The following is a 19,775-nucleotide window of genomic DNA, read 5'->3' on the forward strand; positions in this document are numbered from 1 at the left end:
ACACGTTAAATGCTTTTTAATGTTTTATCTACTACTTCGTTTCCATCCAGTATCAAGCTAGGCAAAACCTGTCAATTGATCGTTAAATGCGACATAGGCAGATAAGTTGGAGAAGATCCAACGAATGATCGATGAGAAGGGCGACATATCGACAGGGAAAGTTTATGTCCGACTGTACTGGCTGGATCTACTATTAATCCGCAAAACACCTGACGGTTTAAAAAGGGGCCTTCATATGACTCGAGTAAATTCAAGCAGGCGCGGCATGTGCCTCGGCAGTGTGCGAAGTATGAAAGGAATCCGTCGACTGCTGCCAACCGGAGGCGTGCTGTTCGCAGTGCCGAAGGGTGCAAAGCAAACCTGCACCGGTTTTCCGGCAACAAGGAACAGCTTTTCCGGAAATTGAACCAAGAGCTGCTACCGGTGGCGGGTAGTATTCGGTAGGCTATTCGCATTCTTCCCGCTCCAGGCCAGGCCTTGCTGTTTGGAGAAAGAAAAAGGTAAGGAGGAAAAAACAAAATCGAAAACGAATAAAAAAAAACAATATGGCCTCCCCACCTAAACAAACGCTTGTGTTTGTGAGTGTATCTGTGTGGGTGAGTGTGTGTGGGTGTGTGCATCTATAAGGAAAGGGACAGCCGCCGCGAGACTGGCGGTGGCACTGACGAAACCCGAAACGAGAAGCATCCGTCCAGACAGGAAATGAAAGTTGAAATGAAAAGCGGAAAGCTCGATGACAGGAAGCGCCATGAACATCTGCAATTTATTCAAATTTTATTGCCAACCCTGCTTTCTGCAGGGTTCCCATTCCACAACCCCCATTCCTTGTCCCGTTCCTTCTTAAAATCCTGCCAAAATAATAGTAGAAAAAAGGCATCGAAACCACTCCCCTTCCCCTACCATTCCATCCCATTTTGGTTGTGCCGCGTATTAGCTTTCCCGAGTTTTCCCCGGTGCGGTTGGGACGTGTTTCCTCGGGGCTGCTTGTTTTACTGTTGCCGGGCAGGCTTTCCCAAGGCGGGGAAAGGGCGCAGGCCGGGAAATGGCTCGGTTTTGGCCTTTTGTGTATATCATTCTACACGACCGGTTGTGAGTTTTCCGGCTGTGGCATGTAGGTGTGTGTGTGTGTGCGCGCGTGTTTTTTTATTATTATTTTCCTTTACCCATCTCCGTGCACCGTGTTACTCTTTCGGTTTGATTTTGATGTTTTGAGGTTTTTTCCGTTTTTTTTGTTTTGTTTTTGGTAATGTTTTCTTTCTTCCCCTTTTATTCGCTCCTACAAAGTACTGTCAAGTGGAAGCAAAAAAAAAAAAAACCGGAGGAGTAAGGGAGCTTTTTTCCGAACAGTTTTTCACGAACCACCCCAAAATCAACGCTACTCTTTGTACTTTTTTTTCTATTTATTTATTTGCCCCCACTTGCAGGTTTGTGTGTATGTATTTCTATAAATATTTTTACCCAGAAACAACAAAATGGATCAGCAGGAGGGCCATGGAAAAAACATATGCCCGCACGCTCTTACACGCGCGGAGTCAAAACGTCACGTAGCAGTAGGTTGTACAAGCGCGGTGCTGCAGGGTCCCCATGCGGGAGTTTGTTCAAATTGCGCATTGAAAGTTTTATGGGCCAACGTATGTTGTTTTCATTGCGCTTGCTTTGGTGGGGTTATTTACTGCTCCTTACAGCCCACAGAGCAATAAGCTGGGGCAGAAAGAGAGAAAAAAAAAAACGATTAAATACTCATCCTTGACAGAAGCGTGATAGCGGGTGTCAAGGTGGGTTGTTTAGACGGTTTAGTAAGTGATATTATTTCTTCAAAATTCAATTGCTACTATTATTCTAACTACCTTCGCGTGTACTCAGTAGTAGCCGCTTAAGGCTTGGCAGTAGTGGCAGGATCAAGATGATCCGCTGCTGTTTCGGATTACTATGAACACGACTCCGGATTTGACTCCAAAATACTCCAGAATTAATAATGTTTTGAATCTGGAGTTGACTTTGGAACTGACTTATGAGTTACCTCTGGGGTTGACTCCGGATTTGAATAAGGATTTTACTCCGTATTTGACTTCGGACTTCACTTCAAATTGCACCGGAGTTAACACTGATATGAACACTGGAGTACACTCCGGAGTTTGACATCGGATTTGATTCCTGATTAGACTCTATGGTCGACTCCGACTTTGACTCTGTAGTTGACTTTGGAGTTGAACCCGGATTTGACTATGGAGTTGCCTCCTGATTTTACTCCGGAGTTGGCTTTAATTTTTGTCAGTAATCCTCAACGGATTTTCCAACAGTTTTCATAGTTTTCCATAGGTAAAATGTTTCATAGTGTAACAAGCTCCAAAATCAACTTACTGAAGGCTGAAGATGTTCTCCGTTTTAAGTTTCAAATGGTTCTGCCTTTATTTCCACGTCGTTTTTTGACAGTTCATATTGCTGTCAAAACTGACAGTTCTTAAGATATATACATATACACTTACACCTAAGGTTTCTAATTTTAAAACGTTTATAATAGGTTAAATTTTTTATGTTTTACTAAATTTTGTTGAAGATTTTTACAGTTTGCCAGCTCCGGATTTGACTCTATTGTTGACTCCGACTTTGAATCTTTAGTTGACTCTGTAGTTGACCCCGGATTTGCCTACGGAGTTGACTCCGGATTCGACTTCGGAGTTGACTTTTCATTTTTCAGTAATCTTCAACAGGTTTTCCAACATTCTGATGATGTTTTCTTAAGTTTCCTTGAAGATTTTTACAGTTTACCAGCAGTGATGTGATGTTTACCAGTAAAATCCTCTTTTGCGTCTCCATAGCTTATAGTACGGCTGTTTGCGTTGTTTTCCGTGGGTTTTAGAGGACTGCAGGAGCACTGGATGTAACTTGTCTGTAATAGCCCACACCCGCTCACTATATCATAGTTGATCTCGAGTTGACGCTGGAATGTGTATCCGGAATGGATTATTCCGAATGCGAGAAAACATGAATTTTACCCAACAACAGTGCTTCGTTGAGGTTGAATGATGTAGAACGTTTGTGCTGCTTCATTCAAGAGTTAAAACGATCAACATCAATACGTTGACTGTTATTGAACACATAAACATAGTTCTATTGCAGGCAGCAACTATTATGCACGGGTGTTAAACTACTTCACTAACATATGCTGGTAGAATTTTGATTATCCTTTCTGCATTCACACATAGGCAAGTCCCCTGTTCCGGCGGTCACTCCTAAACGCATTCTTTTGCAGTCGATTAAAATGGAAATTGTCCATCATAACGAGGGTAGCCGGGTACGACAATCCCGAACCTCGAAACCCAAGTCCCCACTGCTCACGTATTCTGGGCACAGCGCGGCAAGATGCTTGGTATTCGTAATCGAAATCATAACCGTCGTCGGCGTCTCTGTGCATCGTTCGTCACCCTTTTTGGCGCCAACGTAGTCATGATCACGGTCGTTATTATGTTTCGTCCTGCTGCGATAAGCAGCAGCCGATAGAATGGATGAGAAAACCTTTGCTAGTGCATCGTTTGGCGAGATGATTGTCATGTCCGGTTGTGCACGTTCAGCGATTGGGTTTCGTGTGTTTTCGACCATAAACTTCTCCATAAATATGTGGGGCCTTGGGATTGAGAACTTTTTCGCCGACAGCCTCCTGTAGGTAGACAATGTGTGGGAGGGGTGAGATTCTACCGTTGTGCTAGAAGTTGTTGCATTTTTTTCTTTTGTAATGGAGAAAAAGTTGCACGAGTTGCAATGGTCAAACAATTGATATGGATGAAGTGACGGTGCTTTGTAATGGTCAGCAATAAGGTGGGTAGCACCTATTTCGTGTATGGTGAAAGGGCATTATTTTCAATCAAAAACATCATGTGCAGGCACGGGACCGTTAGGGTAAGAATTGTTAGGACAGTATATGATGTTGTTAATTGATTTTTTATTGCAAAAGTATAAAAGTAAATATCAATTTAGAATCAAAATAAAATCTGCTTACACTTTTTCAATTTTGCGATAAGAAAATTTCAACGTACCTTCGACATGTGCATTTGTTGCATACATGTAGGCGTATACATTCTGCTAGGGTCTAATCGCTGTTTCAGTAGCAACAGAATGACTGCAAGTGATATGTTCTTCAAAAGTAACTGAAAAATATGTAAATTCAGTTTTAAATTACTATCTTCCTAACTCTGCCAATTCTCAAACTGTTTCAACGTCACAAAAATGTTCAATATTTGTACACAATGTGTCAGCGGCCCACGAATCTATTCTTTCCGTTGTCATAGCGTATTGTCCCTTGCCTACAGATGGCCAAACGTCAGATGGGTTGATGGAATTTACGCTTACACTTTTCCCACCTTCCAATCGAAGACGCTCCACGGAACGGAGACAAATAAAACTGTACCAAATGCGCCAAAATAAAGAAGAGAACTCCAGCCTCATGCGTTTACCTCGAGATCCATATAAACCTGCTCTCGTACGTTACTGGCAGCACACGGCCATAAACTCCCCGGCAGCAGCGCCAACATTCTGGATCGGTAATGGAAAAATCTTACGTGACCGGAATGGAAGTGGTCGCAACGTTACCGCTCGTCAGTGGACTGTTTTAATATTTACTCACAGCAAACGCTTCACTTTTTCGCATTTCTCAGGAATGGACTCGCATAGAAAAGTGTACGTAAAAGCAAACCCTCACTGAAAGCTCCCTGTCGAGAGTCAAATTTATGAACTAGCGAAGCTCTTCACGGACAGTGTGGAGCGTCTTGGTGGCGTCGTGTACTATAAGAGGTGTGGAAAATATAAGCAAAGAGAAAAAAAAAACACTTGGAAAGTTATTATAAAACTTGACGACACAAGCCAAGGAACGAGGTGCTACCGGTGGGATTTGTTTGTATTGAAAGAAACTCCAAAAAACCTGAATGTCTTCTCACCGCCAGGACGTGATCCGTGTTCCGGTGAGATTGCGTGAACCATCTCCGGTGGGAAAATCCCGTACCCCGTTCCGTGCGTTGATAAACGGAGTTGCAACCAATTTTTCAATTATACCATCCAACACCAACACACTTTCGATTGTTGAGGTCGTCCTTATCGTGTGGTTTTTTTTTTTGCATCACTTTCACCAACCGCTTCAAGATGGCAAATTCCCGCTGAAAGAGGATTGATATTTTTACGCTTTTCGTGTCAGCAAAATTTCACGTTCGACACGCGTTCATGATAGTACGTGAACCGGGTTTTCTGGTGAGTAGAATAGCACACAAACACTCGCAAGCTAGCGAATGGCAAATACACTTTCAATAACAATAATTTAATCTAACCATGCTATTGGCTGAATATTAATCTCGTTTTTGGGGGAGGAAATTGTTGCACACTGTTGCGGGACAGGTTTGCCGTCACACGCCGTCGGAACTGTTTGCGTGTGTCGAGTGTGAACATATCACTGGCAGCACTTTCCGATACGCACAGCCCGTTCAGCATTCATCGGCAGTACGACGAAAGCTAATCAAGTGAATGTGAATAAATTTCATGCTTCTCGGTTCGTTGCCATGGTTGCGGGAAGTTTTCTATCTCGGGTGCAGAAAAGGCATGGCACTATTGTGATGGTGTAGGATTCTGACGGTTCGATAGAATCTGAAGAGTTTGGGAAATTCAAGATCGATGGAAGTGTTGGGTGTGATTTCTAATGATTTGTTTAATTTTAGAATAAACCGACGTGTGTTTCAAGAAGCATATAAGAACACATTGAACACGGATTGCATAAACTTAGGCGTTTCTCGATGCTATGTTCCAAGATTTTGTAACACGCCTGAAAGTATGCAATATGCAAGCAGAAGATAATTTTTATCATTCTAAAATTAGCTAAAATCGTGGGGGTAAATAGTAAATCTAATACTATTTTCATTTGATCATCTTAAAAATACCGGAGATGTCTGAATAATAAAAATCTATTTTTTCATATCAAAATGTTCGGTTTCTTCTTTGTTTTCTTGGAATTTCGTTCAAAAACAAATTCTAACGTATTTCTTTTAGAAATTTATCGTAAATTGGATCAGTAAAGCAACCATTAAAATGATAATTATGTAAATTAGATATGCTAATCATTCTACTCGATTTTACCGATCTTTGCACACAAACAAATACAACATATACGACCCTAATTAATGCACCAAATGTTCCTGACGCTAAGAGCTCTCTTAATTTATCGTTTGAAACCATAAAAAACTGGACATTTTTACAGAAGTTTGATGTCTAAATGAATAGCAAAGAAACGTTTTCGTTTAAATTTTTTTCTGTTTTACTACTATTTGAACCGTTAACTATTTGAAAACCATATTTCGATAGCTCGAAAGAAAATCGCTTATTAGAATTCTCACGGTAAACGTTTTGGTACGGGTCGCATGGTCGTGAAACCGGATGAAACACACTGACCGGTGGTTAATTGTCGCTGATTAAGTGGTACCAGCCTAATGCTATGACTTAACGAGTGCTACACTGGAAATATAAAAAGAAAAACAGAAAACGGAACAAGAAAAAACTCCCTTTTCCGCTTACGACAAATGATTTAACCACTGGCATTGGGCGGCAAAGGTAAATATGGCGCGTGAAGGCAGATTGGTGACACGAGAACTGTACATTAAATTGTAATTTGCAACGACGGCGGAGGGTATAGAACAAAAAGAAGTGAAAAAATCGTTTCATTTAGCTCCATTTTGCTGTGCCAAAACCCACGGTGGGATTATGATGGTGTTTCAGTTTTTCACACTCCATTTCAAAAATTAAGAGTAGAAAAATGGAACCTGCTGGCCCAACCCCATTTCCGAATGCATCGGTCAAGCGAAACGCTTGGGACTGCTAAATAGCGTAAAGATCTGTGCTGTGAGTTTGTTTGTGATACCATCCCGAAAAAGCAAACCGGAACGATTTTCGGTTTATCTTGCTGCAAACGGGTGCTGCATTCGTATCTATTTATTTTGGGTGCAGTATTTTTTATGTTGTTGTACGCTTACTGTTGTGGCCATATTATGATACATTAGAGAACGTACGAAAAAAGTAGCATCGATGATTTATTCGCACGGCACCAATGGTAGGGTGTTGGCGTTGAACGCACATTAGTTACCATTAAAGTTACATTTGCAGCAGCCGCACCACAGTTAATGGTGGCTGTCGATGCGAATGCTAATGGGATTTGGTAGAGGGAATAGAACGCTAATTGGCAGTACGGTTGGCAGCAAATAAATTGCTTAATCTTGCAAAAATATTTTCCAAATAAAGCCACCGGTGTGGGATAAACAAAAAAAAAAACACACAGATTCACGCAAAACAAGAAGAGCAACCGTGCACCGCGTACAGTGTCATTCATTTTCATAATGGATAACGAATGGCCAATATTGTTGCACCGAGCGGGGGGTTGTAAGCCGTTGCAAAGCGATTCTAGCGATTCTGACAGCAATTTCGGAGCAAAACATGACGCCATGTCGGCTGCATGCACATACTGTCCGGGAACAAGACGCCTGGATGTATGCGATGAAAGATCGATTTGGAGCAGTTGTGCTTTCGAGGCAGATTTGCAGCCTGGTGGAAGGAGCAGCATTTAATCATATTTCTTCGCCGAATGCATCGTCTTGCAGTGCACGTGTCTCATTGTAATCGAAAATAATGGCGGGCGACCCGGCGACATCCTTGTAGATGCATCTATGTATAGCGAATTGCATACTTTCAGGTTGAAACAATTCAAAGTTAAAAAATAATGCTTTAAATTGTTGAAAAAGTCGGATTGTATTCAAATAATTTAATTTTATCTCCCCCTAAACAAGTTTAAAATGTGTCTCACATTGTGACGCAGTTCAAGATAATGCAATAAAGTCAAATTTATTTCAAATCAACGAAACAAACCAATCCAAACGTGTCACTTCAAATTGTGGATGAGACTATAAATAGTAAATGTGAGCAGAGATTCGGAAACACTTACCAAGTGGTGTCGACATCGCGAAACAAACTTCAAAACAAATGGCTTTCTCATCGTGTTTCTAATTTCACCTCAACAAAAGAAATGGCGATGGCTTGATTCTACCCGTTTTGCGTGGGAGTTCCTTAGAAAAAAGAATGGTATAAACGGGTGAAAGAAATCACAACATTATGCATCGTAAACGTCTCGACTGAGCGCCAACTCGAGTACGTTCGAGAAAAGGTTATGAAGTGTCACAACAATTCATCGCGGTGCGCTGGTGGCAATATTTCTAAATGTGTTCCAGGAAAGCAACCGAAAAGGTGGTATTTGTAAAGCTGTCCGAGACACAACCAGTAGCAGGTAAGTGTGGGTTTGATGCAAACGGATAAGGGCGAAAAAAACACGCCCCTGCATGCAACAAACCGATCCAATATCGCTTGACAAAATATTTATGACGCTTCTGGATGTTATGCACGCCCGACTGCCAGCTTGCAGCAATTTTTATGGTTAGCGAACTTTCCACAGCGAAAAAGATCACTGACTTACCCGTTTAGTGGCACGTGTGGGATACGAGCTAATGGGATAGTATTTCTTCGAGAGAGTGGAACACATACACCCTCTGTAAAGCTTTCTGAAAGCTTTTTCACCCGGCTCTGTGTCCGAGACATGTGTTGCGAATGTTTGGATAACATTTTGTTCTAAGATATACCATCGCAGGTGTAATAATTTTTTTTCTTCAAAAAAGAAATATATTAATACGTAGGTTGATTGATTTTTTGAGTCTAATGTAAACATTAGATTCCTGAGCACCCACAAAGTACCTGGATGGCGTGTGTGCTTAGAGTTTTATTATTTTTCCGGCTGATTTTCCATCTCTCAAACAGTGTATGTAAACATCTTCATCAACGTGCGTTACCATGGTGTTACCTCCATCAGAAAGATTAACTTCGTCCATTGCGAGAAGGGTGAGGCGAGGATGCAGTACGTCTTGCGCAGTATGCCAATGTTTGCGCTCGTGCAATGATTACAATATTTGATTTGCGATGGAAAAACTAACCTGGGAAACCGGGACATGTTGTTTGGTTTGAAGTTATGGTACGAAAAACTTCGAGAACTGTTTGTACTGTGCACGATAGAGCAAAGATGGCCGTAGCAGTTACCCGGTAAAACTAAGCCACGTGGGAATGGTTGGTACAGGCATGGAGTTGTTGTTTTTAAAATCGAACATAATTTCCAAGCACAAAGGTAAATAAGCTATCGTTTACATGCATAAGCAAAACGCACACCAACACACGATTAGCAGGATTAGATAACTGGTGTCGAGGGATGCGAAAAGAGTTGGAATTGTTTACTGGAGGAGTTTATTAGATTTACCTACATCAGAACATGAAATTGAATGCTCGGAGTAAACATCAGTCGGTTCTAAGTATACAGTCTTTATATTGGAAAAAGGTTTAGGAAAAACAATTCTTAGAAGCTAGGAATGATAAGCACGTAAACGAGGTATTGATGCTGCAGAGAAGCTGTCGATAGAGCGATAAAAATATTACTGTCCAACAGATTGCATAAATTTAGGCGTTTGAATTGAAATGCTCTTTGATGCTGTACATTACACTCTTGCTCAAAGATAGACATAATTTGCTACAAAATTTTCTGCATAAAATTTGCTTATACTAACTTATTTAAAAAATAAGCCTCAAAGTATGCAATTCGCATGACAAAATTGGATGTTAAATATACTGTATGTTCGGATATTTTCATATTTATTATCCGATCAATCGTGTATCACCAAATTGATACACAACAAGTTTCCATTGGCAATTACTAAACCCAAACCAGAAACTTCCTGCTACACAAGGAAGCCATTAGAATGAAATCGAACAAATAATGCTATCCCAATAGGAAACGTTCACCCCGAAAGGACCGATGGGCCTACTGCTGCCACCGCCGTGAGATGGTCCAGTCCAGTTTGATCGGCGTTGGTTTTTGCCCCTTAATGTGATCAGACAGAGTGCAATGTCCAACCGCAGGCAATCTTGTGCTGCAGTCGGGACAAGTGGGTAACACCATGCCGGGACACTGCGGCATGCAGAGCGCCATGAATCATGCTGCCAGAAAGACAGAGGTTAGCCCTTGGGGCTTTCCGTAGGACCTGCCGGTGTCTCGATGCAGCAGTTTCCCCAGTAGAAGAGACGGCAGCGGTGTTCGGTGTGGTGCATGTATCGTATATATATTGAAATTTTTACTCGTTCACCTGCAACATAACCTATTTTACGTGGTGCAGGTGCCAGAAACAGGGACCCTTTTTATTTCCTTGTTACCCATTGGATATTTAGCTCCCTTTTCGCTTTCTCTCACACTCGTAAGGCTTTGTGTGGAGTTCCCTTGGAGTTATGGTGCCGACATGAAAGCAGGTGTACCGCTTTCGTACAAGGCTGGTGAGCTTGCGAGTGGAGTTAAACATGCACACATGGGGACGAGAAAATATAGTTTCATAAATAAGTTTTATAATTTTATCGTTTAAGTTTATCGTATAAATTCCGGCGATCCGATACCGGTTGAGTGGAACGGTTGATGTAGGCTCTCGAGGGAGTATTCCTGCGAGTGAGGGTCTTCCTTTCGTGCACAGTGTATCGGTAGTATCGGGAGGGAAGTTTACCGAACGACACTGTACTAGAATGGAGCTCAAAGAGGACCGATTTCCGAAGCTCTACCCGATAACACGGACATTCTTCCGGGGTGGGAAACATACCTTGGACAAACTTTCTGATAATGTCATGTTAAAATCCTTGGGGGTAATTCAATGCAAAGTTGATAAAACTTCATTCTAATCGTAAATACGCGACGTTCACCTTCATTGCCATCCATTGTGTGTGCGTAGCAGGAAGATGACCCGCATAAGAGTAACGCATTCCAGACAGTACATCAATATAGAGGGAAAAAACAGCACATCAACAACCGGCATCATCGCATTTGTGATCCATTACCGAAGGCAGCCAGGCGCGAAGATGACTCATTTCCGATTCCATCCGAACCGACCTTCATCGCAGTGTCGTTACTTCCGCCGCATTTAATTGGCATGGGTCGGGGGTTTTTTTTTGCTGTAGGCATAACGCACAATCACGAAACTTCGATAAAGTGCCGATTTGTGAATTCCATGCAAAATCAGCACGGCATCAAAGACGGCAATGGCTCCCCACGATTAGGCAGCGAAAAACCCGCAGGAATGCTGGCCGGCGAGACAAAGAATCGGGTCGGTTGATAAATTTCCCTATTTACAGTGTATTTATACATCGGTTTTCTTCTTTCTTGATCTTGGTTGGCAGGGAAAACGATGCTCTCCACCACCCGGCCATCCAATCCCCGGAATCTCCTCCATCCTACCGGCCATTGAGAGAAAACACTCATTGTTTACTTCTTCCGGAAAGTTTGCGATTCATTAAATTTTCACTTCTGATGAATTGCAAATACTCATTAAAATCGGAGTCTTTTGTTTTGCTGTCAGTGTCACTTTGGCGCAGTGCTGGCATGCCAGTAGGGCACTGTTGGTAGGGTGGGTCCCCTGAGGGAAGGGATCTCCATTCGTCACGGACTTACGCCGATGATGGATTCGCGAGTCTGCAGCAGTGGAGGGAACACGTTTTTATGGCGCTTTGATCCGGGGTGCTGTTAGTCATGTACAAATGTTTAGCTAAGGAGAATGGAAGGTACTTACATTTTGTGTTAAATTTCACACATTGTTAACAACTTGTTTTGCCCTTAAAAAGAAGGGTAAACAAACGTTTAGCAGATGTTCGTAACGAGTGTAATTGTGTAATGCAAATTGCATACATTTATCCAGGAAGCTATAATAAAATAACGAATCGCTCCTGAAAGTATTGCAAACCGCGTGACAAAAGGGTTTGTTAAGAATATTGATTCAATTTTTCATTGCTTATTTTATAATTTTGATCTCGAATATTTTATTTCAAAACATTCAGGTGCTCTGGTAATCCATTTAAAAATTTTCCTCTTCATCAACCACACACAGGGTGTCCCTTTTTAAAATCATTCTCGGCATCCTTCGTGCTTGTTTTATATTACAAATTATTTGTTATGTTTTCGATTGTCATCCATAGGTATTCGAGCTACGAAACGTGCCACGAATCTGCAATATTATATCTCCTCCTTTTTTAACACACGCAGGAGGTCTCGGGCAATTGAAGACATCGCAGTACTATCACTTCCGCTTCTGGGCTACCTGTAAAAGGCGGAAGTTTGCGCGACACACAATAAACTTCAATTCGATGGCGAATTTATGCTTATCATGTTGTTACGACCACCATTGTACCATCCTCGATTTCCCTTCCTTCCATACTCAACCGTGTAGGTGACGCACCGCAAGACATTGAGTTAGATTAATGAAGTGAGGATGGCGTTTCTCGTCGTGGTGTCGTATTTTTACACGCTATCTTCTGTTACTTGTACGGGGGAGAAACATAAGCAAACTGAGTCGATCGACCAAAAAAAAAAAAAGAAACCACATGATATAGCACAGTGAAATATGCGATCCACTTTGGCTTTTCCGCTGTTTTACTCGTCCGCTTATCGCTTGTAAGTTGATAGGATTTTTTGTTTTTGCGCGTCAGCGACTACAGGTTGTAACCGCGTACAAGATCATAACCATGATATGTCTTCCTCATTACCGAAGCGGTGGTTCAGCGCACAACGTCAGCACAATGTGTCCTGCCTTTGTCCTCCTGCCCGGAGTGGTGAGATGGTCGGGCCAAACCGTTATTTACGCCATATTATTTCATCAGGATTTTGTTTATCTTTCCGGTTTTGTGCGTAATGTGGCGCCGAATGGAGGTTGCTGTCACCAATGTGGATGCTTTTTTTTCTTGTTACTTCCACCGGTTAGAATTGTCCTTGTCGGGGTTGTCTTGTTTCCCGCGGCTTCTTCGATGGCATGATGGTAGCTGCTGAGGGTTTTTTTTGTCTTGCGTAGGGTAGGCAATTTGTATCAGGGTGGGCTTAGATTTTATTTCGCTTCGCCTACTTAAAAAGCGTCCAAGCGCGAGCGTCCCGAAGGTGGAGCATCGGGTTCGGTTTTCCGATGGAGTTCGAGTCTGTTGTAGGCTGGGAAACCCATCACCCCGGAAAACGGCGAAGCCAATTAACGAACGGAAGTTGCTGATTATGTTATGCGCTTGTTATTATGTTGTGTAAGGTGCAGGATACAATGGCAGAGGCGTAAGGGCACCGCCACCGTTCAGCACGTGGGCAAGTTTAATGGCTTAGCTGACGCACGCTACAAATTGAGCAAAGTTTTCTTTTGTACCAATGAGTTTTTTTTCGGGAGTGTGGGCCAAACGAATGGCAGGATTGGTGATAAAGTTGCAAAGATTGGTTTCTTTGTTCTGTTCGATTACGATGGAAAATAGGTATGGCATAAAAAATGTAATTGTTTGATCAAATGAAAAAATACTTTTAGGAGTTAACATTAACAAAGAATGTATTTTAATTGAATTGAGTTATTTGTTTCCATGGTCAATTTGTTTTATTCTTCTGCAGTAGCTAGTTTTCGCTTATACGCCATAAAGTATGCAATGCTTGATACAATATTTGCTTTTATGGCCTTATATTAGATTTTGTGTTACATGAGTCTCGGCCTTACGATCTAAAAGGTGTTTTTAGTGAAATACAGTTTTAGAATTTCAAAATTTTAAAATTATTTTATTTTACTTTATTATTAGTTAAACCGTGTTTTGCTTCATGCACCGAAAAGTATGCAATTCGCGATAATAAATAATTTTAAATCTTTTGATATATTTACTGCAAATGTAACATTAAATTGAAATTATGTAACACTTTAAAGTAAAATAAATATTATCTGCATTTTTGCTCTATCGAATTACAATGTAATGCGATTAAAATGTTAATTTTTAATTCATCTCGCTAACGTCAGCATGATAGACATTCGATTATTTTTAAGCAAACTTCACCATAATCTCCCCCACATAATGAACCTATTACTTGCTGCGAAATGAAGTGGCACCTGGGTGCTGCCCGGGACTGGACGGGATTTTAATTTGATAATCAATGATAAACCGATGTCAGCAGGTGGGCAAACGCCAGAACTAGCTCACAAATGTGAAGGGCTACTCCACGTTTGTTGTGATATTGTAATTTTATACGGGAAGGGCAATGTTTCAACACATTACCCACTTCGGCAAAGAGGGGAGAATACAAAAAAAAACCATTCCCGAAAGCTACCCAACTGTGATAATGATAACATTATCCCTAAATCAATCACTCCTGTGGCAGAACGGTCCTGTGGCAGGTTACAGCGTTACGGCTTAAAGTTAAATTGGAAACACGGCAACGTTCCACACTTCCGGTTCCGGCACCGGCATTGGACATAATTTCGTAGCCATCGAGGAGCGGAACGGTAGCGTTTGGCGGATGCATCGCAAAACTATTCCATTCATCCCATCCAATTAATTTCCCCCATTAATTGTCGATACAAATTGTGGCGCATTAATCTTGGTGTGGTGTAGAATCGCGCAGCAGTAGGACCGTGGTATCCTGTCGAGGAGAAATTAACGCACGGTCCTGGGACAGGTTTTCGGCCATAAGCGAGTGGAAAGTGGAAGAATTTTAAAGTCAAGCAACCGCTCGTCATCCCTTTTTCTTCCCTGAGGGGTAAATAAAAGGGGCAAACGAAGTACACCAATAGGGAGACGTGGCCCACATATGCGTGCGTGAAGTGAGGTGTAATCATACCAAACACATGTTTACCGGAACGAGAAATAGTTGATTCTCGATGCTATTACTTGAACAAGCTCTGCAAGGGTTTGGATCAGGAAATGAAAAACATTTCTTAAGTTGTTCTTCAAATAGAATCGCCGCTTTTCCCGAGAAGGGTACGCATTGTTGAATACTGTATGAGCACTTGATGATGTTCCCGAAGGTTCGGCAGGGACGTATTGCGCAGCCGAGCTATTTCCATTTCCGCACTGTTTTTCCCTTTAATCGGAAGGTTTCGCTTAAGCGTTGTACTAAAACCCCGTAACCGTAAGAAGTCGTTGCATGAGCATAAAGAATGGAAGATTTTGTTGTGTTGTAAAATAAATACACTCTCGTACACGCTTACACTTTCACCCCCGGGGGACGCTAATAGCGAGAGGGAAAAGTAGAAAAGGAAACGAAGAAGGAAAAAAAAAACAACCACCGTGGGGAAAACGCTCAATAGAGTGAATCAACAATGGAATTAATGAGAGTGCACGCACCATAAAAGTAAACGAAACGTACATGTGATGGGCCGATGGCCAATGGTGGAAATCGTCAAAAAAAAGGAAAGGAAAACATAAAATGTCTCCCTCCCCCGCCTCGTATCAAACGTTTCGGAGCGATAAAAACTTTTTCCCGAGAATTGAATTCTGAAGTGGAGTGAAGGATTTTTTCCTTCTTCTGATTCTTTCAAATTATTCCGATTGCTCAGACACATTTTGCTCATTTTTGTCGGGGTTTTTCCTACTCCTGTTCGGCTAACGTTTGTTGATTATTTGACCGGTTTTAAGGGGTGGCCTGAACGCCGTTCACCCCGGGAAAGGGAAAGCTTTGGTTTCTGCTAGCGGAGAGAGCGGACAGGAACCGATGGTGGTTTGGTTAATCCCCATTTGTTGTATTGTTTTTACGGATGAAAATTCGCTCTTCACTTAACACATCACCGGGGAAATGAGCAGCGGAAAATGGTGGACATAACATTAAGAGAAAAGTTCCCTTTCGTTGCAGGGTTCGTTCGCCGGTCTACATTGCGTTCTATACTGTTGTATTAAATTAAACAACATTAAACCTTTAAATGAGCGACTTCTATGTATTTGCTACAGAACTATGTTGACCAACGTTTATTGATGAATGCAACAAATTAAAACGGTATTATTCAAAGATAAAAAGGAGAATCAACTGCTATAAGACTCTTTTTGTATCAGAACAACAATATTTTATTGAAATCAAATCTAAAAACGTAATGAGGTTTAAGAATAAATGATAAATTATTATATGTTTAGCGTTAATCAAATAATTGTATAATAATCTCCTTTGGGGCGGCCCGATGGCATGATGGTAGCGGGGTCGGTCTTCACACAAACGGACCGCACCAAAATCCTATCCGGGCTGCATAGTAAAATCAGTCTATATGGCCGGGTCGTTGTAACGAAAACAAAAAATTATTATCCTTTGCAATATTTACGTTCATCAGCCTACAAAAGAATTTTGAACCACTACTTTGATTATGGGTATTCAAATAAACGAATTTGATAAATTGAAAACTTAACTTCAACACACCTGTTTCATTGCTCTACAATAGACTCCTAAATGTATGCAACTCGATGCTGGAGCGTATGGTCAGTGTCATGTAATGCTTTCCTATATTATATTTATTTTACTAAAAAAATAGTACTGAAATAATTATCATTATTTCACAGAGTGTTTGAATAGAAGTAGCTTAGATCTTTAGATGCTTTCGGGAAAACATTAAAAATGTGCTCGCCCTCCTCGAGTAACCCTGCAGCATCATCTAAATTTCCCCATCTTATAGCTGCGTGAAGCAAATGGAGAGAAAAATTAAATTTGCTTTTTAGAAGATAATTTTCCCACCATCTCCTCCCCATCCCCATCCTTCCTCCGTTCCCGATTTCCCTACCGCCAATGGACGTTGCTTGGTCCGTTGCATTGTGTGCGGCGCTGCCCGGCCAAATGTTTGCGATAACGTTTACAGCAATTACATTATGTGCGACCTCTCCACCAACACGGATCGATGAAGGATGTGCCACACACACACACACACACACACACACACACACACACACACACACACACACTCGCCCAAAAGTGAGCGTTCGGTATGATTAAAGGTACACATCGACGTTTGTCCCTATCACTATCAAACGGCATCAAAAAGGAACGAATCACGGAAGCAATGGCGATGGCGACCGGAATGGCATACAAACAGTACATTTTGCGCTCTCCGGCACGGGGAGCCGGTTTGTTTGTTTCACTTTAGTAAAATCAATATTTACCTTGCTCTCTTGTTCTAGGAGCGAAAAATTTACATTATTCATTAGAGAAAACCGAAATGCCCGAAATGCCGGCCGCCCGACGGCTGGTGTTAGAGAGATATCACCAGCAGCAAGCTGGGACGGTGAGGGTTGGGAGCGAGCTAGGTTTTCCAATTTCCTTACACCACAGCACGGGCCCGGGCTCTGACTAAGGACATACGTGTACGACTGATTTGTTTCTTGGCAATTTAATTGGAAATTTTAATCGCCTGTGCTCTTGAGCATGGTTCGACTTGGCGAAATAATGTTTACTCGGCTGCCAATGTGGCCCCCCTCCCCAGCTCTTTCCAGCGCCATGTGAGTGGGTGTCTGTGTGTCCTAGAAAACGGAACCAATTTGTGTTCTAATTAAATGGGCTGTTGAACAATAGAGCGAGTGTTTGCGGAGCGTTGTAGCAGTAATGCTAGATTTATTCCCGAATGTTGATGTTTGACAGCTTAAGCGTAGTGTTTGATTTCCGGCTTGAAGCCGTTACTTGTTAAAGAACATGTTCAATGTTTAAAGAAAGAAAAAGATGAACCATTTTCATATACTAAAATAGTTTGCTGCGAGCTTGAGCTTCTCATTTTGTGGCTGATTTACATGCGAAACCACTTTTGCTGTGCTTATCGAACGACAACAAGAGCTATGATTAGCTTTGCCAATCGCATCTGCCTTTCTTGGAACGCTTGAAGGGTGGTTGCCAAATCCTTCCCAAAGTTGCCCACTTTTGACGGAACGAAACACACCGAGTTTGAAGCAAAAAAAGCCGAACCAACAAAAAAAAAAACGAACCTTTTGTTCCACCCCCATTTTAGCCCGCTAGAATGTGCGTCATGCCGGAAAGTGGACGAAAGAAGCAGCCAACTAAAAACGAAAAGTCCGAAGTGGAAATCCAATTTGATTTATTGGAAAAACATCGATTCGGTTTGCAGTCGCGCAGCAGCAGGCTTACATTTTTCAATAAATTCTGCCGGACTACCCGGCACGACCATTCAATCATTTCGGTTGGTTAAGTTTGGCGCAAAGGGCAGAAGTTTTTAGATGGAACCACGCGAAAACGGTGGACTTGCCAGTGCGTTTGCGGGAATACGCTGGACGAGAGCACCCCCCCTCTGTAAGAAGCTGGAGTTGAGCTTTTGAAGGAGCGACGCCGAGGAACGGCCGCCTGGAAAACCATCTTTCATCAATCTTCAACGTACCGTTCCGTTCGATTGGCAAACATTTTTCCAGCGATATCGAGCCCGCTTCTTTTTGTTGTTATTATTGGACATTTCTCTGAGCGTTCTTCCATTCATTGGTTGCAGATTTCAACGGAACTGTGTCCGGTTTTGTTGAAGCGCTCAGCCCACGCGCCAGCAGCCGCTGGAAAGCGATTCCATCTGGCGCATTAAATAATGTATGCTTATTTACTTACACATTCCAAACCAACCGGGCCGGGCCAAGAGTGGTCGTTCCAAGTACCGTTCGGGGAAGTGCTGGAAGAAATAGAGATGGAAAAAAGTCCTGCGGTTGTGCTGGACGTATGCAGTGCACAGCAAACAGCGAAAAAAAAAATCTAATCTTGAACCTGATAAAGAAAAACTTTCGAGCACCAATTCGCATTTTTACGACCGACTACCGACTCGTACGAACGGCGCAACGGTTTAATCCTTTTGCACGTATGGTAAAGAACCTGACCGGTTGGAAAATGCACACAGGCAGGCAAAAGAGAAAAAGTAAACCGGCGTTGAATATTCATCATCCGGCCTTGAGTGCTCGTCTGGAAGGCACGAAATCGGCATGCACCTCAATCAGATTGATTTGTTTTGATAGATCTCGTGGGTTTGGTGCGATTTTCCTGAGTGGGCTTTCGGATCTGGTTGAGAGCTTTTGCGAGCGGAGGAAACGATCGTTTGCCTGTGAGTGTTCGTGTTTTGTCGCTTTGAATAAATTGTACAGAACCAGGTAGACTTTAATGGAATTATTCCATGTCTGGACGTACTTAGCAAAGTAATTACTGTGGGAGCCTTTTTTCTTGTCCAATAATTTTATTCAATCGAATTGAAAGGTTCGAATAAACGAAACGGTTATGTTTTCTTTATAAAGTAAAGATATGATTTGATTCCACCTTAGTCTTTGAAGACTACGGATGGTCAAAGTGAAGACAACGCAACATAGATGGTGAGGCGCTTTCAATATTATTATTCGATTTTTGTGAAACTTCTTCGTCGACAGCTCGTTCCCCGAAAAGCCTTGTTGTCTAAACAGTCAGGGATTTATAAACATATAGAATACATTTATACAATTGTCAAGAAATGCAGCGCCAGCGAATTGCTGCTGTCAACCATTGATAACTTGGAGGCTGGAAGGATCGCAAAAGAGTATTGTCCAAGTAAGGCAGTTTCTATCCACGTATTCTAGAATATCCAAGCTCTGGATAATCTTTCACTTTTGTGTTACGGGGAAATGGAGTTGCGTTGTCCAGACGAGATCAACTCTTCACTACGTGCAACAATAGAGTTGATCTCTCCTTTAGCGCTCTCTTTTTCTCGTTTTCCCTCCAGGCTATATGAAGTTCAATCGAACCCCTCGGCGAATTCGTCAAGCGTCGCTCTTTGAAATTGACAATCAAACCTACCAAAATTAGTGAGCAAGATTATTTCGATCGTAGGAAAATTCGACACAAGTTCGCAAATGATTCCCATCTGTTGTGGGAAACTACAAGTTCAGATTTGCAAGCAACAGCAAATTCGATGTGTGGAAAGAAG

This window comes from Anopheles marshallii, chromosome 2, assembly GCF_943734725.1.
Source record: "Anopheles marshallii chromosome 2, idAnoMarsDA_429_01, whole genome shotgun sequence".
Lineage (NCBI taxonomy): Eukaryota > Metazoa > Arthropoda > Insecta > Diptera > Culicidae > Anopheles > Anopheles marshallii.